The sequence below is a fragment of the Gorilla gorilla genome, chromosome 7, assembly GCF_029281585.2.
Source record: "Gorilla gorilla gorilla isolate KB3781 chromosome 7, NHGRI_mGorGor1-v2.1_pri, whole genome shotgun sequence".
Lineage (NCBI taxonomy): Eukaryota > Metazoa > Chordata > Mammalia > Primates > Hominidae > Gorilla > Gorilla gorilla.
In genome coordinates this window covers 123,776,773-123,799,983 of record NC_073231.2, presented here as the reverse complement: position 1 = coordinate 123,799,983, position 23,211 = coordinate 123,776,773, and the positions used below count along the sequence as shown (strand labels likewise).

General features: G+C 41.6%; 1 protein-coding gene and 1 long non-coding RNA gene across 3 annotated transcripts in view; one reads left to right on the top strand and one right to left on the bottom strand.

Moving 5' to 3' along the window:
- The window catches only part of EXT1 (exostosin glycosyltransferase 1), a 314,157-nt gene that overhangs the window by 179,103 nt on the left and 111,843 nt on the right, over nt 1-23,211 (top strand). The gene's annotated exons all lie outside the window — the stretch shown is intronic.
- LOC134759117 (uncharacterized) lies at nt 12,950-18,173 on the bottom strand. Its single transcript, XR_010135033.1, has 2 exons — nt 18,036-18,173; nt 12,950-13,458 (listed from the first exon to the last, which is right to left on the bottom strand). It is a non-coding gene; the product is annotated as an uncharacterized lncRNA (long non-coding RNA).

Below are 23,211 nucleotides of genomic sequence, written 5' to 3'. Positions count from 1 at the left end.
TTAGTAAAACTACGTAATTTCGAATTGAAATAATTTAAATTGCTTTTGTTTTAAAAATTTTGTATTTGTGCATAATAAGTTACATTTCAATAAAAATAAAGTAAATGCATTCACTTGACTTATTTTCCGCGTGGGCATTTTCTTCTTCATATATGGTCCATAATTACTTAAGCTTGAGACTCACTGCTTCGACTTGCAAACAGAACATTTCAAGTGATCAAAAATCTAGGACCCAGAGGGAGTGAATGCACAACTTTAGGATTCTGACCTTAGCTGCAATAGAAACCTTGAGTGACTTTTAAGGCTATGATGTCCTGGTAAAGGAATATACCTAAAACATAGATGGATATGATAAAGTAATGGGATTTTGCATCATGCAGCTATTCTCTGCTGGCATGTCCGGCCACAGGCATCTTTGGAAGCATATTTTTGAAAATAGGTATCCTCGTTCTCTTCATATCATTTTATTATTGATCTCTGAAAGACTGATAACCTTGGTAAAACAGCCAGCTCAATGTGTAGCCAATAACCACGCCTAGGTGTCTGGCTTCCCCCTCTCTTATTCCCACCTCCCCCTTTTCCATCTCCTTCTCTTCCTCCTTCCCTCCCTCTCTCATAGACCTCCCACCCCCCTGCCCCACACACAATATATATATCATTGTAGTTTATAATTTATAAAGATTTATCAATTGCTAATATATCAGTTATTTATTTTTATTTCTAAGCATGCCTCCTTTGAAGGGTATATGTATGTCTGTGTGAGTATATACAGGAAATGTATCCATGTCTGGAAAGGGGCCTCCATCTAGACACCAAGTGAGAGTTCTTGGATCTTGTGAGAGAAAGAATTCAGGGCGACTCCATAGAATAAAGTGAAAGCAAGTTTATTAGGAAAGTAAAGGAATAAAGAATGGCTTTCCAAAGGCAGAGCAGCCCCGATGACTGTTGATTGCCTATTTTTATGGTTATTTCTTGATTATGTGTTAAACAAAGGGTGGATTATTCATGAGTTTTCCAGGAAATGGGTGGGCAATTCCTGGAACTGAGGATTCTTCCCCTTTTTAGACCGTATAAGATAACTTCTTGGCATTGCCATGACATCTGTAAACTGTCATGGCGTTGGTGGAAGTGTCTCTTAGCATGCTAATGCAATACAATTGGCATATAATTGAGCAGTGAGGATGACTAGAGGTCACCTTTGTTGCCATCTTGGTTTTGGTGGGATTTGGCTGGCATCTTTACCGCATGATGTTTTATCAGCAAGGTCTTTGTGACATGTATCCTGCTGATCTCCTATCTCGCCCTATGACTAAGCACAACTAACCTTCTGGGAATGCAGCCTCCTAGTAGGTCTCTGCCTTATTTTACCCAGCCCCTACTCAAGATGGAGTCACTGTGGTTCAAACGCCTCTGACAAATCTGTCTGCCTGTTGGAAAGGACTTTGTCAACTTGTCATGTTACTTATATAAATATAGAAATATGTATTTAAAACTTGATGGACACTTCACCATCACACTCTCTTCTCCTCTCCCACATCACTCTAGCACTGATCCATTTTTAGAAAAGGTTTTTTTGGGGATGGGGGTTGACCAGATGTGGATATTTAGAGATAAGTCTATAATCTTCCAACTGTAGAAGCCTTTATGTCTTTGAGTCTTGCTTGTGTGTGTAAATGTCCTATTTTTTTTTTGATATATGAATAAAGTAATTAATTTGCATTTAGTTGCTTAAGCCTGTCTTCATAGCCTGGGGAGAAATGATGGCTGACACTTGTCATTCTCCACCCTTCCACTCCCCACATTTCATTTGGTACTTCATTTCTTCCTCTTGAGGTGTGAATATCTCAAGAAAGATGTTGACTGGTCCCACTGGTTGGGATGACAGTGAGTGATAGGTAGTCTTGCACTTCTTGATCAATGACAAGATCACCCATTTGGCAAACTCTTCCTCTTCTCTTCTGTCTTTATTTTTTTTTTTTTGAGATGGAGTCTCTCTCTGTTGCCCAGGCTGCAGTGCAATGTGCGATCTTGGCTTGCTGCAACCTCCACCTCCCAGGTTCAAGCAACTCTCCCTCAGCCTCCCAAGTAGCTGGGATTACAGGCACCTGCCACCATGCCCAGCTAATTTTTGTATTTTTAGTAGAGATGGGGTTTCACTATGTTGGCCAGGGTGGTCTCAAACTCCTGACCTCAGGTGATACGCCTGCCTCGGCCTCCCAAAGTGCTGCGATTACAGGTGTGAGGCACCACGCCTGGCTGCTCTTACACTTTTCTATGAGACACATTACAGATAGATGCCCGTATTGAGATACATACCCATATACAGATAGATATCCATGCTGAGAGAAGCATGTTAATCCGGCTGTGAAATCTTTATAGTTAGGAATTTCTGGGAAGATCTTCACCTTTGGCATACTCCTTCAGTCTCATCCCCTATGTCCCTAATAGAAGCAGTAATGGGGAATGTGTCATGATGACTTACTAGAAAAATCTATTGAGCCTGCTTATGATTCTTTGATTTTGGAGGAGGAGGGCACTAATTTTCATTGGTTCATTCATTCAAAAATATTAAGTTCCTACTCCATGTCTAATAACTGCCTTTCTGGCTAGTCTGTGAGCATGGCAATGGACGGATGATGTCTTTTGTTTTCTGTTGTGTCTCTGATGTCTTTCACATTGAAGAGCATGGAGGAAGTGCTCGTATCATATTTGTGCCAGAGTGAGGAGGAGGAGGGAAGCACTCAGAGCTGACACTTCCTGTGATTTAGCCTTCTGCCTGTGGATCATCTTTTCATCTTTTTTGAGCTCATGTTAGTTTCTCTACTACTTGTGCGTTTCTTTACCTTCCTTGGAGTATTTCTTCCTTGAGCTCAGTGTTGCAGGCACTGCTTGGTCAGGCTTAGCCCGTAGACAGAAAATACTTATTGAGTACTTACTGTATATATAGCACTCTTCCATGCACTGTACATGTATGAACTCACTTGCTCTTTCCAGCAACTTAGGAGATGTGTGTCTTCATTATCACCCCAATTGAAGAAACTAAGGATGAGAAAGGATTCAGACTTAATGCAAATGATCCACTATCTGGGAAGCTATTTAATCAACCTGGGCTCAATTATTTCTGTTTTCTATTTGGCCGTGGGCTTTTGGGTTGTTTGTTTTAGTGGGCACAGAACTCAAGGTCCTTGGCTTTTTCATGCCCGTTTTCATCGGTGTCATAAGTACTTGCTCCGTAAGGAAATGATTTTAATTTTACTTTTCTCTAAAAGTAAAAAAATCCTACTCTGTAGTGTAGTGGTTTCATCTTTTTTTTTTTTTAAATATTGACTGACATGTCAAGAGACCCCACAGGCTTTGCACATACACTTTTCCAGTCATTGCTTCAGATACCACATCCAGATATTAGATGTGATATCTGAACCAGTTGCAAGCAAGATCTCTCAGCCTCCTTCAATTGCTATGTTCCAGGTAAATGTTATTGCTGTGATTATCATTATCGTAATTATTTTGCATTCTCTGTTTAGTATTGTTTTCAGAACAGCATTCTTTCCTTGAAAGATAAAAACTATTGAAGATTTTGAGAAAGTTTGAAGCTTGTTAAGGAAACTAGTAATAAAAAGTTTAAGATTCTGTGCCTAGTGGGACATAATTTGTTGTTTTATTACCTTTTGTATTTGCTCGTGCATATGTACATGCCTGCATTCAACCAAATATTTGTTACATGCCAGGCACTGTGGACAGGTGCCTACTTAAGGTAATAGGCTGGACAGACAGACTCCCGCCCTAGTTCATCAGGCTCATTCAAATAGAATTTCTAGTGGTTGAAAGAGCAATGGCCTTGGTTTTACCCTCTTTGTCAGGAACTAACTGTTCATTCTCTGGTGAGTCACCCAAATGTCCTGGCTCTTCACCTGCAAAATGAGTCCATTGGCCTAGATGTTCTCTATCAACTCCAAAGGTCTAAGATATGTATGATAAGGGGTATGCCATCCAGTGAAGATCAACAGTATCATTCACAGCAGGCCTGTTCAATAAGGAGGAAGTTGCCATCTCAACTGGAGGCTGTACTGGACGAATAACATTCACTATTCTGCCTCCAAGGTTTCTCATTTAACCATGGGAGCTAATATGAAAGGAAGGTGTTCCTAAGCCAATGAGATTAAGGTTTGCAGGTTTTAGCCTGCAAGCAGGACCAACTACCAATTTACAGGATCTAGCACAAAATTAAAATGTGGACCCTTTGTTCAAAAATTGTTCAGGATTTCAAGACACAGCAGAGCATTAAACGAAGCATGGCACCCTTCTGAGAAGACAGGGCTCCAGTGTCACCGTATGGGTCACAGGCAAACAAAGTCAGCCCTACCTGTAAATGGATCTGATTAAAGGCAGAAGTATCTTTCTATTTTGTAAGCAGATTGGGTGGTATGTTACTGTCTCACAATGTGTTATTATTTTTGCTGTTATGACTAAGATTATTATTTTAAGTGACAGTACCCCTGTGCCCATCTTCTCTTTTGAGAGTCTGAATCCCTTGAGATAAGGACTACAGCTTACCTAATTTGTGATTTTCCCCTCAGCTAGACTACTGACATGATGTGTTTGTTAAATGCAGTGAATGTAATAGTCATTTATCACAAGGAGAAATTGTGATTTTTTTTTTTTCCCCAGAGGGACCACTTCTTCTAGGGACATGAGTTTTAAAAATCTAGCTTAAAGAAGCCAAAATAATACTTAATAAGGTGTTTGTGGGAACAGAGATGGGCCATTGGATGAAATACTCTGAAATAAAACAAGGCCTATGCAGTGTAAAAAGACTAAGACAGTGAGTTTTTGCCTTTTTTCTTTTTTTTTTTCCAAAAAACCTTTTTGATGTAACACAAGTCAGTATTTTTGTTGCTAGTTGGCACTTCATGAAAGATGATAGCCGGCTGGGGAAAGCCAAGAAAAATCAGTGAGTGGAATTGACAGACTTGCAGTGTTTGTAACTCTGCCTTTATCCTGTGTGATATTTTAAACAAATGGTTTTCTTATGTAGGGGACAGTTATTACTGTGCCTATCCCACACAGCAGAGAACCCAAAAGAGGACGACACACTGAAGGAGTCATAAATTGCACATGTAAACAGCTGGACATTTGGGTGTTGGTGAAACCTCTGAGATGAGACGGATGAAATATGTTGAGACATTCAAGGCTTTTGTTGCTAGTTTTTTTGTAGAATTTTTAGCAGACCTTTAAACCAGGAGACACTGGCAGTGCAGTTATTTTCAATAACCTGGACTCTCCAGGAAAATTTAGAAATCCATCCAAATAGAAGGTAAATAAACATGTTTATAGGCAAAGCCTTTTATATAAGCGTTTTTGTTGGGTCGGAATCTTTGATGCTGACAGAGTTGAACTGTCTGCCTTCTTGCTTTTCCTTATCCTGTTTGTCATCTTCTATGTGGCTTTGGCTTCAGTGACCCCTCTCTCCTTCCGATTTCCTAGAAGCAAATTGCCCTTATGAGCGAATGCATTTGGGTCATTTGAATTTGCTCAGTAATTTTGGCAATTAATGACTTTTTGTGGATTCAGTTCTTGGGCACCTCTGCTGCATCCCACTTCTAGCCATGACTCCCCTGCATTAGTGATTCAGCCTGAAAGAAAAAATGGCTTTTTTAAAAAGTGGGAGAAATTTATCTGAAGAGCAATCAGTTAGATGGACATGGAAGAGGCCCTCTCTGGGGTTTTTACCTGGTCTGTCTTAAAAGGAACTCACCCGAGTTTTAATCCCTAGGATTATAGGCTGTAAAGCAATGGTCAGCTTAGATCCATTTCAGGGCCAATACATCTGTCTAAAATATTTTGAATACAAGAGGAGAGGAAGGATAGAGAAGCAAAGAAGTCTACGACTCAAATGATCTAGAGAATAATATCAAAGTTCCCCATGACACTTGCATTGGGATTTTACTTTGATTATAGGCTTTATGTTCTTTACGAAGATCACAATTCTTAGGGCATACACATCACCATGCTAGCGGCTAGCAGATCTTAGGCCAAGTGCGGTCTCTTCTGTGGACTTGATTTTAGACTACAGGCAAAGTGCTTAACCCTTTGGGTCTTGGTTTCCTTAACTTTAAAATTGAGAAGCCAAAAGAGATAACATGCGAAACGGCTATTGCAGGATATGAGGGATGAAAACAATTTCTTGTTTTTTTGTTTGGTCATTTGTTTTCGAGACGAGGTCTCCCTCTGTTGCCCAGACTGGAGTGCAGTGGCACAATCTTGGTTCACCGCAGCCTCAACCTCCTGGGCTCAAGTGATCCTCCCACCTCAGCCTCCAGAGTAGCTGGGACTATAGGTGTGTGCCACCACACATGGCTAATTTTCTTTTTTTTTCTTTCTTTCTTTCTTTCTTTTTTTTTTTTTTTTTTTTTTTTGTAGAGACAGGGTATCCCTGTGTTACTTAGGCTAGTCTTGAATTCCTGAGCTCAAGTGATCCCCCTACCTTTGCTTCCCAAGGTGCTAGGATTACAGGTATGAGCCACCACACCTGGCCAATTTCTTGTTTTTATGTCAAAACTACTTCAGATCTGTTCTCATAAACCTGGGGTCATATGGCTTCCATAACTGCAAAAGGCTTAGAAGTGCTGTGAGGTGATGGCACTCTTTCTCTGTAGGCTTTTTGAGAGCAAGATACTTTTCTCCATGTACTTCTGCTTTATCTTTGAAATATGCTGCCAAATTTCCTCCTGTAATAACCGTAAAGGTTTTTTTTTTTTTTTGAGGTGGTTGCATTGATTCACTCATTCTTCAACAATTATGTGTGTGCCAGAGACCATACTAAATGCTGTAAAAAGAGAGATGAATAAGAGAGACACAGCTCCTGTTGTCATAGATCTTAGAGCCTTTTCCTGTCATATGAGGAAAGCCATAGAATATAATCCAGGTGAGGGACAGTGACACCATATTTATGAAAGCACTTCAAATGCATTCCCATTTCCAGCCTAAAGATACCCACTTTAGAATCTGCGGGATTGGGATTGGGATAGCATTATTATGGTTTCTTTTTACCTAAAAAATTACAGTTCTATGTTTTGGAATTTTTTTTCTCCATGGAAACATGTCACTAAATTTATAATAAAAGTCATTTTAGAGCCAAACTTAACAGAACACATACCTGTGAGTTTTAGGTTGTTAGAGAAATAGGCTGCAGGGTTTGGGGCATTCTACAGGGAGCCCATTACATATCAAAATTGTATCATTCATGTATACATTTCAAGAGGCATTTGCCTATATACACTACTACTAACTCATCTAGAATATAAGATTCCTTTTGAACTGGCAGACTCCAATATGGGGAATAAAGTGATGCTCGTTTGCCTAATCTTTATAAAACTTGGTTAGGTTTTATGCCTTTCCAAACTATACTAGACCAGATTTCTCCTTCCTCTTGCTTTTCTGCCCTCCAGATCTGCTGTAGTGTAGAAAGCACTGTTCCTCTGAATTTCCTGTTTACCTGTTTTGGCCTGTAGTGATAATTATTTTTCTCTGAAGTCGCACGACGATGTAACCAAGGAGGACAATGTGAGGTCAGTAGTATCCACATGACACAGTAATTACAGGCAACTGCTGATTGCTTTTGTACTCAGAAGGTTTGGAAAGATGTAGCATAAAGGTGTAAACAGGTCATTTTCTTTTAGGTTTTGTTAGCAGTGCAATCCAAAGGGATTCCCATTCATTTAGCATTGTTCCCGTTGGCTTTTATAGCAGCCAAAAATAAAACCCCTTGAGTACTACTCTGGAGGGTAGCTGATGACATATAAAGTAAATCTCTTAATTGTATGTGAACTCTAGACCAGATTGGTCAGTTCCTTGTATATTCTAATAGTCCTGGCCCAGCACCATACATATGGTGGGCAGTCAGTAAATATTTCCCTAGTACAGTGGGGACAGAGAAGGGAATTTTCCCAAATCAGGCAATTTTAGAGTTGGCTATATGAATCACCCAGTTATTTTCTTAAAATGCAGATTGTGATTCAGTATATCTAAGGAAATTCTCCGGTTCTAGCATGCTCCCACGTGATACGAATTCCTCTAATCCAAGAGTCTACTAGCCAGACAGAGCTAAGGCCAGAACACACCTATTTTAACTCTTAGTCTGGGAGTTATTCCCAGTATATCAACGATGGTGAATACATGTCTCTGTGTTTTCCTTCTCAGTCTTACTAGACCCATAGCACTAATTGATTGGTGAACTCATTCCCACTGAGCCAAGATGCAGCTTTGGAATTGTTCTCGATGTGGTGCTCCATGCAGCAAGTGCTGATTCAGAGAGTGTTATTCCAGTCACGCTTTGGGGATGGGTGGAAAGTTGGGTCATCTTTATACTCCGTGTTGCTTCTTTTTTTTTTTTTGAGACAGAGTCTCGCTCTGTCACCCCAGCTGGAGTGCAGTGGCACGATCTTGGCTTAATGCCAGCTCCACCTCCCGGGTTCACACCATTCTCCTGCCTCAGCCTCCCGAGTAGCTGGGACTACAGGCGCCTGCCACCATGCCCGGCTAATTTTTTGTATTTTTTTTTTTTTTTAGTAGAGATGGGGTTTCACCGTGTTAGCCAGGATGGTCTCGATCTCCTGACCTCGTGATCCGCCCGCCTCGGCCTCCCAAATTGCTGGGATTACAGGTGTGAGCCACCGTGCCCGGCCGCTTCTTTAAGTCAAGTAAACATGCTGAGAATTCAAAGCCCTTTTTTTCCCCCAGTCTCCTCAAGCCACCCACATCCCCCTGCTCACTGTCCTTTTTCCTTCCTTCTTTTTGTGTTTTTGAAACAGGGTCTCTGTTGCCCAGGCTGGAGTGCAGTGGTACAATCTCAGCTCACTGCAACCTCCACCTCCCAGGTGCAAGTGATTCCCTGCCTCAGCCAGCTACTTGGGGATTACAGGGACCCACCACCACGCCCAGCTAATTTTTGTATTTTTAGTAAAGACGGGGTTTCACCATGTTGGCGAGGCTGGTCTCGAACTCCTGACCTCAAGTGATCCACCCACCTCGGCCTCCCAAAGTGCTGGGATTACAGGCACAAGCCACCGTGCCTGGCAGTTTTAAATCTGGGGCTAAATGACTCGTTAAATGACTTTTGCTAAATCACTTTCCTCTTGCATCCTCCTGCTTCTTATATCTATAAAATGAACTGCCCGTGGACAATTGCTCAGGATCCAGGCAGTACTAGCGTTAGAAAGGGTTGCCTCTTTAGCCCATGATTAGTCCAGTGTGGGCTCTTTGCAGAAAGCAATGGAAACGGTTAACTTAACCAGAAAAAGAAGTTATTAAGGAATATTGGACAGTTCGCAGTATAGACATAATGGTTAGAACTGGGCTGGAGCTGCTGCCTGAGCCGTGTCCAGACAGCCGAGATACACTGGATGTTGGGCAGTGCTTTGGCTGGACATTGAAATGCTGCATCTGATTGGCTAATGTAGTTTCCATTTATATTCCTAACAAGGCAAGGGGAGAGAGAAGCCAGCTTCTCTCTTGTTCTCCTTCTATAATGAGAGACAAACCATGCCTCTCTCAGACACTCACAATGGAGAATTCCTCAATCCTAAGAAAGGTGGATCGGTTACTGACTGTGACAGATGACTGTCATAACTTTCATGTTCATGGAAACTTCTTTATAAAGTTTCTAAATGAAACGAAAACTTGGCTACCAATCTACTCTAGTAACGCAACAACTTGCCCCTCTGTTCTTTTGAGTTCTGGCTTCTGATTGTTTCTCACCACATTGTCAACTCCTTGGGAAAGTACTCTGTATGTTTTAAAGCAAATTGCCAGGGTTTTTGTTTGTTTGTTTGTTTACTTAGACCTCGGGAGATAAAATTAATCGACCTCTTTAAATACATGGAGGTGCCCCCTTTCTCGTTTTTGAAGGGAGACACTTGGGAATTTAGAAATTGGGAGTGTAAGTTCTAAGGGCTGGTGTGGTTTAGATAGCCCATGACAGTTTCAGGAAGACCCTGGTTTCCTTTCAAGCAAAAGGGGCCACCTCTGAACCAAAGTGGATTATCTCCTGCAGCAGCAAATCCAGTTGGCAGTTGAATTCCTGCAGTTTTATGGGAATTTCAGTGAAACTTTTAAAGCTGTAATTTTTGTAACTGGAGTTAAAAAAAAAAAAAGAAAACAAATCTGAATAAAGCGACATAATCCATTGCAGAGTCTGTACAGTTCTATTTCTTCTATCATGAATGTTTTCCAGGCAGATGAAAAAATGTTTTGAATGTTGAATATATGCAAACATTACAATCAAGGATAATTGTGTCTATGTGCTTTGACTCTCATTTTGCTTTTCTCTTCCTTTATCTTCTCCTGTACCCTATAGGAATGTGATCATAGACATAGAAATAGAATTTGCATTTGTATAAATAATGCCCAAGCTGTTTGGAAAAAAGACTCCCTGTATTGGGCACAAGATTTAGAGATGGCATTTTCTGCCTCAAATCTCGGTTTGATTTAGATCATGGAAATAATGCCTTTTATCTGTATGGACATCAGAGTTTACTCAGCCCCTTTCCCTCTGCCGCCTTCATTTGATCTGCACTCTCTAACCTCATGAAGTTGGCTGAACTAGTGTTATTATTCTCATTTTGCCAATGAGTGAATGAGACTCAGAAGAAAGCATCTAGGTTAGAGATTTCTAGGCAATGTTTCTAATGTTTCCTTCAGTAAAATTGTTGTTGCTCTATCAAGTATATGAGCTGGTTGCTGTTTTCTGTCTTTGATGAGTGACAGGATTCCCTTTTATGTGTCTCACTGGGTCTGTCTCCTAGAGGCCTCATGAGACTTAATGAGTAGTATCTGTAAGGTGCTTGAGGATCCCCAGATAAAAGGAGCACCTGTTAGCATTTATGATGGAAGTAGCGGGGCCTCTTGAAAAGCTGTGCCCTTGTTGTTAATAATGCTGGCTAGAGGAGTTGCAGGCGGGGCTTTGCCCAAAGCCTTTATTAGTCATTACTCTCAGGAAATGCAGCCTCACCAGGATGTTACTTTGTAAGCTGTAATGCATTTTTGAAACAGAGAAAGGAAAATAAAAACCACCTTTTCGATGCAAAACATTAAAGGATGACCTGTGATGGTGTATTTTACAAATTTGAAGATACAAACTTGTTCCAAATGTACATCCTGTATGTTTAGGGAGGGATGAGGGGAGTCTTGTAAATCCATGCTGGTGGTGGAGTCCTGCTTGATGATGTGTTGGAGGAGCAACCTGGTGGCACCCAAGGCTCTGTTCTGAAGCAGCCACTCCTGTTATCCCAGCACGATTGTGGCTAAGTTATCTTCACAGGGGTGGTCAACTTCCACCCAGCACAATTGTGGCTAAGTTATCTTCACAGGGATGGTCAGCTTCCTCCTCCCTAAAGTAATCCCAAAGATGATAATGCTGACCTACTTCTCCAGGAATTTGGAAAGAGTAACTAATGAGCGACTGTAAGGCGTATTGGTCGTATAAAGGCATGCTGTAAACACTGATTGCAATAACTAGTAAGAAAGCAGCAGTCCCTCTTCCTTCCCAGGAGAGTTTGCATGATTATTTTCTGTGGTGTTTGCTTTGTTAAATGAAAATATTGCCCGTGCTTAGGAGATAATGCAGGGAAAGAACACAGGAGGGATTTAGGAATGTTTTACTTATTGGTAAGTGATTTTACTATTGAAGTCACACTACAGATACTGTTAAAAAATTTAAAAATTGGGCCAGGCGCGGTGGCTCATGCCCGTAATCCCAGCACTTGGAGGCCGAGGTGGGTGGATCACCTGAGTTCAGGAGTTCGAGACCAGCCTGGCCAATATGGTGAAACCCCATCTCTACTAAAAATACAAAAATCGGCTGGTGTGGTGCCATATACCTGTAATCCCAGCTACTCGGGAGGCTGAGGCAAGAGAATCGCCTAGAACCTGGGAGGTGGAGGTTGCAGTGAGCCGAGATCGCGCCACTGCATTCCAGCCTGGGTGACAGATCGAGACTCTGTCTCAAAAAAATAAAATAAAATAAAAATTGAATTTTCCCATTTCTGTTGCCTCTCTCGTTCTTCTCTCTTTAACCTCAAACCCCTGTTCCTTCTCATCAGCTCCACCATATCAACTATCAGCATGATGTGGCGTGCTCTTGCTTCCAGTTAAACCCGAGAAAAAGAAATCAGGATTTAAAACTATTCCTAACACGTAGTAAATACATAAAATCTACATTCACTGTTTGTAATATATTATCTGACCTTCTAAATAAAATATAGTTGATTCATTTCATATAATTTGGAATTGAAACCAGGAATATGTATTTAATGGTTAGCTCTTGGTCAGGTGTGGTAGCTCATGGCTCTAATTGCAGCACTTTGGGAGGCTGAAATGGAAGGATCACTTGAACCCAGGAGTTAAGACCAGCTTGGACAACATGGCAAGATCCCATCTCTACAGAAATTTTAAAAATTAGCCAAATATAGTAGCACGTGCCTGTGGTCCCAGCTACTTGGGAGGGTGAGGCGGGATGATTGCTTGAGCCCAGGAGTTTGAAGCTGCAGTTAGCCGTGTTTGCACCACTGCACTCCATCCTCAGCAACTGAGCAAAACCTTGTCTCAAAAAAAAAAAAAAAAAAAGTTTTAACTCAGATGTTGGCCAAGCGTGTGGTGGCTCATGGCTGTAATTCCTGCATTTTGGGAGGTCAAGGTGGGAGGACTGCTTGAGCCTGGGAGTTTGAGACCAGCCTGGGCAACACAGGGAGACCCCATCTCTACCAAAAACAACAACAAAAATAGCCTGGTGTGGTGGTGCAATGCCTGTAGTGCCAGCTGTTCTGGAGGCTGAGGTGGGAGGATCACTTGAGCCCAGGAGTTCGAGGCTGCAGTGGGATGTGATCACACCACCACTCCAGCCTGGGTGACAAAATGACACCTTGTCTCCAAAAAAAAAAACACCTCAGATGTCTTCTTAATTAATTTTCACTTTAATGAGCACGAAAGTTAAGAAGAGTTCTCCTATTTTACTATTTTTCTGTAAAGTTGAATTCTTTTTTTCTCCAAGGATGTGTGAGGCTAAAACAAAGGTTTCCACAGGAGAGGTAAGCTGTATTGAATTCTGCTAACAGTAGATTTTTTTTTGCCTCAGGAATATTAGAGGGTTCACTTAGGGGAACTGATCCATGGATATTTCTCATATTCTCCTCCAACAGTGTGACTAACACATCATGTCAGTGGATATTCTCATATGTAATAAGACACCCGCAAAATAGTGCCTTAAAACAACTTTTGTAGTTCCTCGAGATCCAGTGCCTTGACTGGGTTGTTCTTCCATTCCATGTGGCATCTGCTGGGGTCACTCCTGTGGCTGCATTCGGCTGGTAGCTCAGTGGGACGCTCAGTTCGCCTCCGTGCAGCCTCTCACGCCAGCTCTGGACTTCCTTACAGTGTGGCAGCCTGGTCCCAAGAGGCAGATTCCTAAAGAGCAAAAGCAGAAGTTTCAGGCCACTTATGGGCCACACTTAAAACAGACACAGTGTCACCTCTGCAGCATTCTGCTGGTCAGAGCAAAACACAAAGCCAGCCTAGATTCAAGAGGAGGGGAAATAGACTTACTTCTGGAAGGAAGAAGCAGCAAATGCAATCAGGGAAGGGAGGAATTGATGAGGCCATCTTGGGAGACTAGCACATTCATGATATCTGTGCAGCATGGTTGTTACTGTCTACATTGAGCCTTATTTCCAACTAAAGGTGATCTGTGGAGCTCCTTTGGGGCAGAATCTATAATATTCCTAATGATACTCATAGGACCTGGCACTGTGTTGGGTGCAGCGCAGAAGCTCACTATTGTTGAATGAAAGAACATGCTGTGAAATTCTAGAAAGCTGAATGTAATAGAAATCCTATGAAGTAACATTGCTGGGAAATAGGAAATACCAACTTCACATTCAGTGTAGTGATGTCTCTTTTGTTACAGCATCTCATGCTGTTTAAAGCTTCATTACGGGAGGCTTTGAAGCTCAGCAAGGAAGTCATTTGGCAGATAGCTGTGCTAAATGGAGGCTTATCCCTGGAAAAGGCACAGGACTCCCCACATTAGTGTTCATTATGTCAGGATCCTTGCTGTCAGGTGCCTAACAGTGTGCTGACCAAGTTTTGGTTGTCTGTGTATTTCTGGAACGTAATACCTACCACCCAAGGCACATGTTAGGCATTCAGTGAATGCCAGGTTAGTGAGTGGTGGTCAGCAGTGCCTGAATGAGTGACAAGCAGAAAAGGAATATAGGTCCTGTGGACTAACAGCGCCACCCACCAGCTACCTCTGGGATGGAACCTGTGATTGCTTGTCCAGGCACACCTTCATCTGCTGTTCTGTCTTCTCTACAGCAGAGACCATTGTACTGACAGACAGAAAAGGCAGTGGTACCATACGCACATCAGAAAGTGTGAGTGTGCTGATCATACTAGGTCCAGCCAGAACTTTGCATCTTTGAGGTGAAACCATTAGCTTAGCTAAATGAATATTGCACCTCAAAAATGCTGGTGAGAATTTTACGAAAGCATATTATCAATGAAAATATTAAAGGAGCAGACGTGTTAGGATGTGTTAGGATGAAGGTATTTTATTTTTATTTTTATTTTTATTTTTTGAGATGGCGTCTCACTCTGTCGCCCAGGCTGGAGTGCAGTGGCACAATCTCAGCTCACTGCAACTTCCACCTCCTGGGTTCAAGTGATTCTCCTGCCTCAGCCTCCCAAGTAGCTGGGATTACAGGCACACACCACTACGCCTGGCTATTTTTGGTAGAGATGGGATTAAGCCATGTCCGCCAAGCTAGTCTCTAACTTCTGACCTCAAATGATCCCCCCGCCTCGGCCTCCCAGAGTGCCGAGATTACAGGTGTGAGCCACAGTGCCCAGCCAGGATGAAGGTTTTTTAAAAAGTCTGTAGTTGTAAGAAGCTATTTATGAAAAGATCTTTACATTGTAGTAGCTTATGAAAACCCTTTTTCTCATCTCCTTTAATTTTCTTTCTATTGGTATTATTACTGATATTACAATTTTGGTAAGATCTAGAGAGAAAAATTGATTGTGATAGGCTGTCTTCAATTACCTATATGTTTCTTCTTATCTATTACCTTCTGAAGTAGCTCTTTCTTAAACAGTATTGTTAAACTTTATTTTTTATTTTATTATTATTACTTTTTGAGACAGAGTCTCACTCCATCCCCCAGGCTGGAGTGCAGTGGTGCTATCTTGGCTTAAGGCAACCTCTGCCTTCTGGATTCAAGTGATTCTCGTGCCTCAGTCTCCCGAGTAGCTGGGATTACAGGCCACCACACCCAGCTAATTTTTCTATTTTTAGTAGAGACCGGGTTTCACCATGTTGGCCAGACTAGTCTCAAACTCCTCACCTCAAGTGATCCTCCTGCCTCGGTGTCCCAAAGTGCTGGGATTACAGGTGTGAGTCACTGCACCCATCCTTAAACAGTATTGTTAAACTTTAAACTGAAATCTGAACTCTTTGTTAAACTGCCTTTTCCAACTTTAATTCCCAGTCATTTTTTAATGCCTTCTGTTATTCTTTCTCATTACGTATATGTTGCTATTCTCAAACTCAGTTGCAGAACAAGTACAGGCCTATATCCTGAGAACTATAAATCTCTTGAAGAAAGAGGAGGCCTTGCTGGGTTTTCTGGGTAATGGATGTGACTGTGTGGGTGCGCACACCTGTGTGTGTCTGCGCTGGTGCTCTGGGCCCTGGAGACTGGTATCAGAATTACTCTGACCTAAAAATGCACTCTAGATTTTAACACACCTCTGGTAGAAGAGAGGAGGAAACATTTGCAGCATGGAATTATCGGTCCCATTACCACCCAGGTGTCAAGGAAATGAAACTTTTCTATTACAAGATTGCAGTAAATCACACAAGAGGATGACAGCTTCATTAACATGGGTAAAGTTACTGTAATTTATGTATAAATAACTTTTCTGTGTCAAGATATAGCATCATTCAGTCCCAACAGAATAGCATTTTTTCTATAAAAGAAGTGAAATGCCAAAAAAAGCAGTTTCTATCAAAGAAATCCACAAAAGACAACGGTTTCCTGTGATAAAACTGACTTTGACAGAGCCCACAGCACCTCTGCTTTATAGTTTTAAGTTTTTACATTCAGCCAAAACAGAATATTTCAGACTTTATCACAAAGAGTGACTTTTGTTTTGTTTTGTTTTGTTTTGTTTTGTTTTGTTTTGTTTGAGACAGAGTCTCGCTCTGTCACCCACACTGGAATGCAGTGGCATGATCTTGGCTCACTGTAACCTCCGCCTCTTGGGTTTAAGAGAGTCTCATGCCTCAGCCTCCTGAGTAGCTGGGACCACAGGCATGCGCCACCATGCCCGGCTAACTTTCTGTACTTTTAGCAGAGACAGGGTTTTGCCATGTTGGTTAGGCTGGTCTCGAACTCCTCACCTCAGGTGATCTGTCTGCCTTGGTCTCCCAAAGTGCTGGGATTACAGGCATAAGCCACCATGCCTGACGTCAAATAGTGATTTGATATATTGTTTGTTATTTGGTTGTTGAAATAAATATTTTGATTTTTTTATAAGAATGAAAAATTTGAAATAACTTAAATTTCTATCAGTAGGAGATTGATTAAAAGCATTGTGGTACATCCATTTGGTAGAATATTAGGCAGGATTTTAGAAGAATGAGGGAGATCTAAATGAATGCCTATTCAGGTATATATTATATATATAAAAGGTTATATCTATTAAGCAAAAAACAAAAATTTGAACATTCTATGCAGAATTATTCCACTCAAACAATATCAGCAGAAGAAGACTGATCAACTTGTAATAATTAGTCAGCATAATAAAACCATATTGAAATAGTTTCTTAGTGGAATATCAGGGGAACCCGCCCCCAATATTTCAATGTAGATTCTTTCTATCTTTCAAAAGTGTTGGCCGGCTGAGAAATAAAGAGAAAGAGTACAAAGAGAGGAATTTTATAGCTGGGCTGCTGGGGGTGACATCACATATTGGTAGGACCGTGATGCCCACCTGAGCCTCAAACCAGCAAGTTTTTTATTAAGGATTTCAAAAGGGGAGAGGGTGTAAAAACAGGGAGTAGGTACAAAGATCACATGCTTCAAAGGGCAAAAAGCAGAACTACTAATAAGGATCTAACAAAGATCACATGCTTCTGAGGGAACAGGACAAAGGGCAAAAGCAGAACTACTGAGCACAAGGCAAAGGGCAAAAGCAGAACTACTGATAAGGGTCTATGTTCAGCAGTGCACGTATTGTCTTGATAAACATCTTAAACAACAGAAAACAGGGTTCGAGAGTAGAGAACCGGTCTGACCACAAATTTATCAGGGCAGAGTTTTTCCCCACCCTAGAAAGTCTGAGGGTACTGCCAGAGACCAGGGCATATCTCAGTTCTTATCTCAACCGCATAGGACAGACATTCCCAGAGCGGCCATTTATAGACCTCCCCCTAGGAATGCATTCCTTTCCCAGGGCATTAATATTAATATTCCTTGCTAGGAAGAGAATTCAGTGATATCTTCCCTACTCGCACGTCCATTTATAGGCTCTCTGCAAAGAGAAAAATATGGCTCTTTTTGCCCAACCCCGCAGGCAGTCAGACCTTATGGTTGTCTTCCCTTGTTCCCTAAAAATCACTGTTATTCTGTTCTTTTTCAAGATGTACTAATTTCATATTGTTCAAACACACGTTTTACAATCAATTTGTACCGTTAACACAATTATCACAGTGCTCCTGACGTACATCCTCAGCTTATGAAGATAACAGGATTAAGAGATTAAAGTAAGCCAAGTGTAAGAAATTATAAAAGTATTGTTTGGGAACTGATAAATGTCCATATTAAAATGAAATCTTCACAATTTATGTTCCTCTGCCGAGGCTCCAGCCAGTCCCTCTGTTCGGGGTCCTTGACTTCCCGCAACAGTGGAAGATACCTGTATGGGCCATAAACTTCTAGGAGACACCATATAAATTATAGTTCAAAATAAAGAAATCATACCCCGTCACCCTACCCTTAGAAGTTAAGTAGGATATGCTGACTCTTCTGGGTCCTCAGATTGGAAGTCCAGTCCCAGCTTTAATGTTGACACAGCTTTGGTTTAGAAGAACTTTAGAGCTAAAGCCTGCCCACCAAAGTTCAAGTCCTGAGGTGGGCAAATTGCCTAATCTTTCCCATATTCAGCTTTACTTAACCTCTGAGTCTTAAATTCCTCACTGGAATGAGTTGTTCATTCTTCCAATGTTGTTATTAAAAGCAAGTGAGATAATGTTTGTGGAATTATTTTGTGAATTGTAATGTATTCTACCCTTATTACTTATTACAGAGTCATTGATGAAGTAAATCCAAGGAATTATCCTTACCACTTCCTACTTCCCTCCCAGAGTAAGAAGCTGAGAGTAGCAGGCCACCAGATCCTCTCTTTGCTGAGGATGACATTAATGGCATGAATCATGGAGATGGAAACCAGCTCAGGACCAAACTGGGTTAGCGTCTCCTTGGCATTCTCTGGAAAAGAGGCTGTACTGGTTAAAGAGAGTCTCTGCTTTTGATTTTATACTCAACTAATGACAATAGGAAAGAAGATTCTCCACATGGTTTAAAAAAGGGAGATTTTGCCCAGGTCTTTGGAACAGTTGAAGTGTCTGAAAAACAGAAGGAGATACCCTGAACTGCCACTATATACTGGGGCCCCGAGACTGGAGATGAGCTGAAGAAGTAGTTACTGAGGCATTTTCTGTGGTTTGATGTTAATTTCTAGCGAAGGGGACAGGGAAGCTAGGGGAACCAGAACCCTGGCATGCATTGTGTTCTCTTGGACTGTCTGACACCTTTTTAAAAAAATGGTCTCGTTCTGTCACCCAGGCTTGGGGGTAGTGGTGCAGTCTTTGCTCACTGCAACCTCCACCTCCCAGGTTCAAGTGATTCTCCTGCCTCAGCCTTCCAAGTAGCTGAAATTACAGGTACACGCCACCACACCCAGCTAATTTTTGTATTTTTATTAGAGACAGGGTTTTAACATGTTGTCCAGGCTGGTCTCGGACTCCTGACCTTCAGTGATCCACCTGTCTTGGCCTCCCAAAGTGCTGGGATTATAGGCATGAGCCACTGTGCCCGGCCACATTTTAAGAAATGCTCAGTTGTCCCATTGTTAGCTCTATCACATAAATTTATCCTTGTCTTATTTAGTTCTTATGCACCAATTACCTGGAACCTAGCTCATGGTTTCCAGTGTAGCCGCCCTACTGTTATGAGAAATAATTCATAAATTGTGGGAAGAAATTTTTCTTCAGATTGCTCTTGACTTTGGGACATTATATGTATATGCTTTCTGGTGGTCATGTTGTAAAATTGTAGATGATTCACTATTAGGGGATCAGGATCCACTCTAGCCAGAATAAACTCATCACACTTTGTCGCTCCTCCTTGGCCTCTGCCACCCAGTGCTCTGAGACTGTTGATGTGATCCAGGAAGCTGAATGAACACTGGCCCCCAAGTTAGGAAGCCTGCATCCCAGACTCAGCTTGATCTCTTGTAAGCCCATGGTTTTCTCTCCAACAAAGAAGACCGCTGAAATTAATTATTTTCAAGATCTCTTCTAGTTCTGAAGGGAGATAGTTAGTTTTTAAGTACTATATTGGTACCTACCCACTGTAATAAATAAATAAAGGAATAAGAAAAGGGATAAAGTAAAAAGTGAAAGTTCTCCTACCTGCCCCTTAGGTCCTAAAATAGAAAATTGTAAAGGGTAAATCTCAGGGCTTGGAAATTGTTGAGGCAATCTCTAATGATGGCAAGATCTAGCTCTGTTAGGACTTCTAAGCAGTATTCTTTAGTATACTCTGCTATAGGACAGAACCATTTGCAAGGAAAGGATGTTAATTTGGGTCTCTCTCTCCTTCTTGCAATATGGTGCCATTTTTGATCTCAGAGCCATCGTGCCTCATTTCTAACACCTTGTCTTCAATAGTCTTTTTTTTCTTCTTCTTCTTCTTCTTCAGGTGCCTAAAAATTAGCTCTTATCTTCTCTCTCTCTTCTACTCTTCTTCCTTTTCCTCTTTTTCTTTTCTCCCTCTTTTTGTGCATTTCTGCAGGGATATCCTAAAAATAACTAAACATAGCTCCCGTGAGAAAGAAGATTCATATTGCAGATTGTGTCAGTGTTTTTTAAAAATAAAATAATTCTGTTGGTGTAATCAACAAATATTTACTGAGTGCTTGCTCTGCAGAAGGCATCAAGCTAAGTACTAGAATAAAGTGTCATGATGTGATATTGAAACAATATTTGCAGCAGGCCAGCTCAGTTCAAAGTGAAAGATGAGGGAGAATTCTGGGTATCCTCGAACCTGGCACTTTTTGCTGAGCTCAGAAGACCCAGTTGTTGAAGAGACTGCTTTTTACAAGCTCCCAGAATAAGTGTTTGAGAAATGTGAAATTTAGGTCCACCGTTGGCCTTCTCTCTGAGGCCAGTCTCAAAGGGTTCCCCATTTGCCCTTAGCTCTTGACTTGCCTTCTCTTGGTGAGTAGGGCAGCTCTCAGCTTGAGTGGGCTGTGATGTTGGTTGCTGACTTTTGTCCCTTTTGTAGGCTTCATTGATGGGATTTAGACTCAGTTGCTCATTGGATAGGGAATCAGAACAGGCCATTCAGAATGAGGGAGTTTCATTTCTTGGGTTATTGCGGTTGGAGTAATCACTTATCAGAGCCTCTGCTTTTTTGTGATGGTTAGAGTAACATGCTTCCTGCCACCCTACAGCATACCAGGAGACAGGAGGCCTTTTCTTGTGCCAAGGTTTATTTGGAGCTTATCTGTATTTATGATCTTTTCCTGCCATTGGCTTAATTACACAACTGGGGAAATTTAATTATCAAAGAACTTACTTAATAACACTAAAGAACTTGCCGTGTGCCAGGCACTGGGCTAAACACCCACTGGCACCTGAGGCAAGTGCTGTTAGTCCATTTACAGCTGAGGATGCTGAAGGTTGGAGAGCACATGTTATTGTCAGGGTCACTTTGCCAGTGAGTCTTGCAGTCAGAAATCAGCCTTGGACAGCTCGACTCTAGAGTTCACGCCCTTCACCTTGATCCTTCTGGCATCATCCATCTCTGCAGCCCGACATCTAACAGATTTAGGCCTCATGGGCCTGTCTGTGGTTACATTGCATGTACCAGTGGCACCCAGCAGCAAAGCTATTTCTGAGACACATACAGAGCATTAGTTGACTATATTGTTTCTCTAGTTCAGGATCATGCGGATCCTGCCATGATTATGTGGAAAGAGTTTGCAAAGTAGAGTCAAAGCATTTGGTCCTGTTGCTAGGCTTTCCTAAGCTTCCGTCAACTCATATGTGAAATGAGGACAATGACACTTGGTGCTTAAATTGTATAACATATGAAGCAGAGACAGGCTCACATATAATTGATTCTCTGTTCATTTAATTTCCTTTCCCTTTTCCCAGTTGATTCTTCTTCCTCCCTCCTCCTATTTCCTGATTTTCTCTCTGGCTGTCGCAGTAATTCAGTGTATCTGTTCCCAGGCTGTAGTTCCAAGTAGCAAGAATAAAGCAAAACTAAATGTGTTTTCGGCAGTCTCAAGCTCTCACGGGGAGTTTTTGTTGTGTCTGTAAGCTGTGGTTGGATCCCACACCGGGTGGACCATCTTTCCTGGAGTGGTGGAGAGGAAGGAGTGCCTAGCCAGGAGACAGATATGTCGTGTCTGTAAGGTGACCTACTAGTGGAAAACACTCTTGCTCTTATTTGCCTTCCTCCTGGCAGCCCGGTTTCTTCATCATCAGCAGCCCCCTTTGACCTCCTATGCCCTTACTCGTGTGGTTTAACTGGAGCTTGTGAAAATGATGACTAGTCTATTGTGCATCTGGCTGAGGCATTTAATCCACTGTGGAGAAACCCTTATTAGAGGAAATGGAATGCAAGTTATGCTTATCATGGGGATAGTGTATTAGGGCCCATCCTGGACAGCTTGTAAAAGAATTAATGCTGGTGCGGTGGCTTATGCCTGTAATCCCAACGCTTTGGGAGGCCGGCACGGGTGGACCACTTGAAGTCAGGAGTTCGAGGCCAGTTCGGCCAACACGGTGAAACCCCGTCTCTACTAAAAATACAAAAATTAGCCAGGCATGGCAGTGCACAACAGTAATCCCAACTACTTGGGAGGCTGAGGCAGGAGAAACGCTTGAACCTGGGAGGCGGAGGTTGCAGTGAGCTGAGATTGCACCATTGTACTCCCATCTGGGTGACAGAGCGAGACTCCATCTAAAAAATAAAAATAAAAAAAATTAATTTACAACCTTTTCTGCAGCAGGATTTCCAGGAAATGAACTGGGAAATGGTGGCAATGAATGATGACAATAAATGATGGCAAATGCATGTAGCATCCAACTATGATTTTGTTTCTTTTCAAACTATTAATAGCATAAAGTGAAAAAAAAATCAGAAATAAAAATAAGCTTTTAAGAGGCATAAATCACCAGTAATTATATGACTGCAAATCAGTCTGTCATTTTTTTTATTATGAAATAATTTTATACGTATAGAACAGCTGCAAAAATAGTACAGAGAGTTCTCTGGCACCCTTCACCCAGCTTCCCCTACAGTTAACATATTATATAACCATGATATAGTTGTTCAAACTAAGACATTGGCATCGGTGTAATACTATTGATTAAGCTACAGACTTTATTTAGATTCCACCAGTTGTTTTACTGCCCTTCTGTTCCAGGATCTACCTCAGGATCCCACATTGCATTTCCTCTTTGTGTTTCCTTAGTATGCACCAATTTTTGACAGTCCTCAGACTTTCCTTAGGTCATGACATTGACACGGATTACTAATTTGATGCTCTATTCAGTTCTTATATTTCTTTTACAGTCATTATTACTATACTATAGTTAATTTTTTTGTTTGTTTTTTTGTTTGTTTTTTTTGTTTGTTTTTGAGACAGAGTCTCACCCTGTCACCCAGGCTGGAGTGCCATGGCGCAGTTTTGGCTCACTGCAGCCTCCCGGGTTCAAGGGATTCTCGTGCCTCAGCCTCTGGAGTTGCTGGGACTACAGGTGCATGCCACCATGCCTGGCTATTTTTATGTTTTTAGTAGAGATGGGGTTTCGCCATGTTAGCCAGGCTGGTCTCAAACTCCTGACCTCAGATGATCCAC